This window comes from Alexandromys fortis, unplaced genomic scaffold (assembly GCF_014885135.2).
Source record: "Alexandromys fortis isolate MF-2015 unplaced genomic scaffold, M_Fortis_MF-2015_v1.1 scaffold_545, whole genome shotgun sequence".
NCBI lineage: Eukaryota > Metazoa > Chordata > Mammalia > Rodentia > Cricetidae > Alexandromys > Alexandromys fortis.
In genome coordinates this window covers 27,682-34,664 of record NW_026068416.1, presented here as the reverse complement: position 1 = coordinate 34,664, position 6,983 = coordinate 27,682, and the positions used below count along the sequence as shown (strand labels likewise).

The window sequence follows — 6,983 nt, the reverse complement described above, 5'->3', positions numbered from 1 at the left end:
TTGGGGGAGGGGGAGGGAAATGGGAGGCGGCGGTGGGGAAGAGACAGAAATCTTTAATAAATAAATAAAAATAAAATTAAAAAAAAAAAGATTCCAGCCTACTTTGGCACGGTTTCATGTACTATAAATGCTGATATTTGTGTGCTTCTTGACAGCTGGATTTGGTTGTAGTCCCCATCAAATGCAGAGAGCTATACATTGATACTCTTTCTCTGAGTTTACACCTAGATAAATAAACCTTTGTTATTCTCCATTCCAGGCCAGTGTGGAACTCTTTTGTATGCCAACAATACAGTTTCCAATTATTTTCATTGTTCATTTACTCCATGTAATTACAATTATTAATTTTAATATTTTTCCAATTTACAGAGATTGATGTTTAGATTTTTCACAATGATATAAATATGTGTTTTACATTGTAATGATCATCAAGAGAAACACAATTTTTTATTTGTCATGAGGAAAATGAAATGTACTTCATAACACTCAAAGACGAATACTAATCAATTCAGTCTGATTATGTTGTCTGTTGAATGTCTTCTACAGTGTGTTCCAATTAAGTAATAACCCACTCAGGTTTTAAATTAAGGGAAATCTTTATGAGCACCCATAAAATGCATGCATTATGTATTGTGGATAAAATTATATATATATATATATATATATATATATATATATATCTGTAAATTCTTTCATCCTCTAAACTAACTAATCAACACTGCAAATCTTTGTGGTACAATCTCTTCTTCATGCTGGTTTTGCAATGATCAATGACAGAATATGATGGTTTTAACAAATAGGTAAAGATTTTCTGCTTTTAGGTAAATACCATAATAGAAAAATATAAGAAATTATGAAACTGTAATTCTGATAAATAGAAAGAGAAAAATGAAAACTAAATTTTGTTTTGGAAGTATATTTGTAGATAATTTATTGGCAGTTTTATGATATTAAGGCATTAATGAGCCATAAGTAGTTAGAGTGACAATGACCACCATTGTCTAATGTATTTGAATGCTTGGTCCTCAGTTGTTGGACTGCTAAGGAAGGATTAGGAGGTATGGCCTTGTTGGAGGATGTATACATAAACCTCAAATTCATGAGGAGAAAGACCAGTTCAAAAATTATCGAGGTTGATGGTAAAACTGCCTTGTTGCTCAAAAAAAGTCAGGGCATAGGTAAGACTGAAAAAAATTACATTGTACATACAGACCCCAGAGTTCAGGACAGGTAAAAAGGATAAATAAAGACCCTTACCAAATTAGCCTTTGGAATCTGGCACTAGAGACTGGGTACAGCTCCTTCCCCTAGCCCGGTTCTGTATACGAAACACCCCGTCTCAGCTTTGACTAACCCCCTATGAGATCCAATATGGGGGACTTCCCTCTTAGTTTCCTAAGGCCCTCATGACCCATTTGCTCACAAACCCCATCTGCAGGTGCGGTTGAAGGCTCTCTAGATCTCCGAGCCCAGGCATAGAGACCCCTGGCCACCCTGACACCTGGAAATCTCGCATTCGTTCCAGAATTGACACCTGGGGTATATCCGGAGGGACATGAGAAAAGCTGCAGCACCCCACAGCCAGAACAGCAGCTGCCCGCTCATACCTGCAATCCATGCCTCCTCAAGCCCTTGCTTTGATACCCCTGCTCTTACCCCTGATTTCTGTCAACTAGTAGCAGAGCTAGCCTCCTGGGATATCCGAGATACATATCCCCCACAGCTGCCCCTGGAGGCTGGCAAAAGATTTTCCCCTGGAAAAAATATTTGGACACGGGGGTTCAGACATCTCCCCCACTTGTCTCCCAGGGGCGAGAAGCGGGACTGTCTCCATGGGTGTCGGGAAGGACTTGGGACATAAAATGGTATTTATCTGACCAGAGCCTGCTGCTGCAGGCCAGACTAGACCCTCCCTAAAGGGGCCCTAGCTATCCCTGCTGCTGCCCGCTGGACTAAGCTACTCTCCCTGCTTCTCTGCTGGCACATCCCAACACCAGGTCGGGCACCAGGAAATCTCACACCTGTTCCAGGTTGGCGATTCTGTGTATGTTCAGAGACACTGGTCCCAGAACCTTAAACCTCGCTGGAAGGGACCCTACACCTACTGCCCTCAAAGTGGACGATCTTGCAGCCTGGATCCATGCATCTCACATCAAGCCTACACCTCCACAGGAGACCCAGGACCATCCAAATAAAAGTTTCAGCGTACCCAAAATCCTCTCGCCTCTTGGGAGGATACTGAGCAAACCCCTGGAAACTTTTATCCTGTATGCAAATATTCTGAATGATATGTTTGTCCGGGGGGGAAAGACAATATGGGGGGGGCGGCTAAAGTTTATTGTGCTGCCTGGGGATGTAAAACCAATGTCAATGTCTCCTGGTTGAGGGTTAACAAAAAGGACTTAGTCTCTTTCACCTGTACCACACCAGAAAAAACAGTCTGAAATCACAATCACTTTCACTGAGAAAAAAAAATCTGACAGGTAATACTTGGGGTTTATGGTTGTATGATCCAGAAAAAAAAAAAAAAAAGACATAGGGATTGTGCTCACCCTGTGAGTTGTTGTAACACCTTCAATGACCATAGTACTAGGGCCCAACCCAGTATTAACTGACCAGGGAATGAGCCCCTGCCAAAGTAGCCCCCCTTTCCAGGGCCCTGGGCTCCACTCTTAGTCCTAAAAACCCTTCTACAACTCCTGCTTCACTGCTGGCAAGCTCTAATACAGGCCAGTGACTTTAATCTGATAGTGGGAGCCTTTTCTTTGCTAAATAGTACTGACCCCAGCTTGACACAATCTTGTTGGCCATGCTTGTCAGCAGGACCTCCTTAATATGAGAAAATAGTCTCATCTGACAGTTTATTGATCTATGATGGGTCTATAACACTGGTTTGTTAATTTCTGTATACAGATCCAATTGGTCCTCCAAATTTACTAATATCTCAAGATTGAGATATTTGACCAAATAAGAGGAGGGAATGTGAGACTTTAAGACAATCCTGAAGCCATTTTTGACAATTCTGAATCCTCTCAGCCTCTGTGCCATAGTGCTTCCCCTCCTCCCCTGGGAACCAAAGACCTAACAGCTATGCTTTGGTTCGGTCCCCTGGGAAACGGGGTCAAAATGACCTCTTACCTCATCTGATCTGGCAACAGCTCTCCAGTCAATTATTGGTAATAGCCCTTTCGAATAAGCCAATCAGAATAGTCAAAGAACAACCCCCCTTGCTTCTGTGGCCCCTTTAAAAGTAAACTGTACCCGCTATTCGAGGTCCCTCGGCTTCCCGAATGCTAGGGGACCCTGTCATGACAGAATTAATAAAATCCTCATGCTTTTGCATCAGCTGTAGTGTTTGAGATGGTCTCTGGGGGCGATTCCTTCTCGGTGTTTGCACGCCAGAGTCCAACAGTTGTGCCTGAGACTGTCAGATAAAGCGGCGGGCTGGCGGGCGGGGCGGCGGTGAGCAAGGGCAGGGCCTGAGGTGGCAGTGCTCTAGGCCTGCACCCAGTGCCACCAGCGCTTCCCCTTCGAGGCGCGGTCTCAGCAAGGAATGCTGGACTGCACACCCTGTTGTGAAGTGCACCTACTGCAGGACTGAGTACCAGCAGGAGAGTAAAACCAATACAATATGCAATTAGTGTGCTCAGAACGTGCAGCTGTATGGAACACCTAAGCCTTGTCAGTATTGCAACATAATTGCAGCGTTTATTGGCAATAAATGCCAGCGCTGCACGAATTCAGAGAAGAAGTATGGACCCCCATACTCTTGTGAACAGTGCAAGCAGCGGTGTGCGTTTGACAGGAAAGATGATCGAAAGAAGGTAGATGGGAAGCTGCTGTGCTGGCTGTGCACGCTGTCCTACAAGCGTGTCCTCCAGAAAACCAAAGAACAGAGGAAACACCTGAGCAGCTCTTCTCGAGCGGGCCATCAGGAGAAGGGGCAGTATAGCCACTTGAGTGGTAGCAGCCATTACAACAGTCAGAAAACACTTTCTACATCTTCAATTCAAAATGAAATCCCAAAGAAAAAATCCAAGTTTGAGTCAATCACAGCTAACGGAGACAGCTTTTCCCCAGACCTGGCTCTGGATTCTCCTGGCACTGACCACTTCGTCATTATTGCCCAGCTGAAGGAAGAGGTGGCCACTCTGAAGAAGATGCTGCATCAGAAGGATCAGATGATCTTAGAGAAAGAGAAGAAGATTATGGAGCTGAAGGCTGATTTTCAGTATCAGGAGTCTCAGACTCGGGCCAAAATGAACCAAATGGAGAAAACCCACAAAAAAGTCACAGAGCAATTGCAGGCCAAAAACCGAGAGCTTCTGAAACAGGCAGCTGCTTTGTCCAAGAGCAAGAAGTCTGAGAAGTCAGGCACGATGACATCTCCATGAAGACCATGAGAAGGCTCCCACAACAACAGCTGCTGCTCCTGGGTCAGGGTTGGCCACCCGGCTGTTCTCTGGGAACTGTGCTTTCTTACAGAATCTCTATTTTCTTACCGTTACCCTTCTTTGTGCGAATGTAGCGGGCTGAGTGGAAACACCTGGTTTGTGCAGTTACGACTGCATGCTCAGCAGTTGGGGTTTCAGACCTCCTCCTCCTATTCCTCCTCTGCTTCCCTGTGCTCCTCTCTCTGTGTTTCTATAGTGGTCACTGCTCGGTGTTATGTGCAGAGTTTCTGTCCACCGTTACACCTGCCATCCTCACGAGCAAGTAGTCTGTCGTCACTGTGCATCACTGCCACCCCGAGACTTCGTGCGGGGAGAGCTTTCTCTCGCCAATAAACCTTTGCTTCAGGGTAAAAATAAATAAATAAATAAATAAATAAATAAATAAATAGTTTAAAAATTAAAACAAATTCTTAAAGAAGACAGTAAAACTCATGTAAAAGAAAAAAATCCATGTAAAGATTGAAGACTGAAAATATATTGGGAGTTCGTCTCCTATATAATATTGTGTTGATTTTTGAATTGTATGATGCTTGGTGGACAAGAGACAGCTGCTGAAAAATATAAGAGTGAAAGAGAGACTGAAAAATACAAACCTAAGTTGTTTTTAAATGCCTTAGATTTAAAACATATATCAAAATATATTTGTAAAGTGAAATTTAGAAGGTGCATTACTTAGGAGAAAGAGTTTTGCTTTTCTTTCCACAGGAGACAAGAAGCTACATATTTGTTTCATGTTAAAATGAACCGGCTTTGATCAAATGAGACCTCCTGAAACTTGACAGGTGATATCTATAAACACGTTAATACTTGTCCTTGCAGGATTTGGTCTTTATCTCAAAAATTTTTAAAAGACCCTAAAGATACTTCACCCACAGAGTGCAAGAAGCAATTTGAAGCAAACAATGACCAAATACACAAGAGTTTTATGGAGTATGGATGGTCTTTGATTATTAGGTATGTTATGAATGTTTGTTAGACTAAGAGAAATATAATAATTTAGGATAAAAGGCAATTTTTAATCTCAATGTTTTATTGTTTTTTTGTCTGAGCTCTACATTTTTCTCTGCTCCACTCCCTGCCTTTCTCCTCCTCCCTTCAATCCTCCCCCAAAGTCCCCATGCTCTCAATTTACTCAGTAGATCTTGTCTTTTTCTACTTCCTATGTAGATTAGATCTATGTATGCCCCTCTTAGTGCCCGCATTGTTCTCTAAGTTCTCTGGGATTGTGACTGGTAGACTGGTTTTCTTTGTTTTTTTGTTTTAAAACCATTTATAAGAGAGTACCTGTGATAATTCTTTTTCTGTGTCTGGGTTACCTTACTCAAAATGATGTTTTCTAGCTCCATCAATTTTCCTGCAAAATTCAAGTTGTCATATTTTTCCTGCTGTGTAGTACTCCATTCTGTAAATGTACCACATTTTCCTTACCCATTCTTCAGTTGTGGGGCATTTAGGTTGTTTCCAGGTTCTGGCTATGACAAACAACGCTGCTATGAACATGTTCTTGTGGCATGATTGAACATCCTTTGGATATATACCCAAAAGTGGTATTACAGGGTCTTGAGGAAGATTGTTTCCTAATTTTCTGAGAAATCACCACACAGACATCAAAACGGGCTGTACAAGCTTGTATTCCCACCAGCAATGCAGAAGTGTTCCCTTTACCCCTCAACCTCTCCAGTATAAGTTGCCATCAGTGTGTTTTTAATCTTGGCCAATTTTACAGGTGTAAGATGGAATCGCAGAGTTGTTTTGATTTGCATTTCTTTGATGACTAAGTATGTTGAAAATTTCCTTAAGTGTCTTTCAGTCATTTTACATTCCTATGATAAGAGTTCACTGTACTCCATTTTTTATTGGATTATGTATTCTTTTTTTGGATTATGTATTATTTTGATGACCAATTCTCTGTATATTTGGGAGATCAGACCTCTGTCTGATGTGGGGTTGGTGAAGATCTTTTCCCATTTTGTAGGCTGTCATTTTGTCTTGTTGACCATGTTGTTTGCTTTACAAAAGCTTTTCAGTTTCAGGAGGTTCCATTTATTAATTGTTTCTCTCAATGTCTGTGCTGCTGGGGTTATATTTAGGAAGTAGTCTCTGGTGCCAATGTGTTCAAGTGTACTTCCCACTTTCTCTTCTATAAGGTTCAGTGTGGCTGGCTTTATGTTGAGGTCTAAGGTCCATTTGGACTTGAATTTGGTGCATGGTGATAGATATGGGTCTATTTTCATTCTTCTACACGTTGATATCCAGTAATGACAGCACCACTTGTTAAATATGCTATTTGTGGCTATTGTGAAGGGTGTTGTTTCTCTGATTTCTTTCCAAGCCCTATTATCATTTGTATGCAGGAGGACTACTGATTTTTTTGAATCTCAATGTTTCACACTGCCTTGGGTTTAAGTTAATTTTGTTACAGTGTATATATGCTTCTATTCTTGTTTAAATCACTGTAATCCATCATATATATACATATATATATATATGAATTAAATATAAAAGAGCAGAGGAAAATGTAGAGCTCAA

General features: G+C 41.6%; 1 pseudogene; it reads left to right on the top strand.

Annotated features, from left to right (window-relative positions):
• Positions 1-1,555: 1,555 nt before the first annotated feature.
• On the top strand, positions 1,556-4,743 carry LOC126495649 (protein FAM76A-like; annotated as a pseudogene).
• The last annotated feature ends 2,240 nt before the right edge of the window (positions 4,744-6,983 follow it).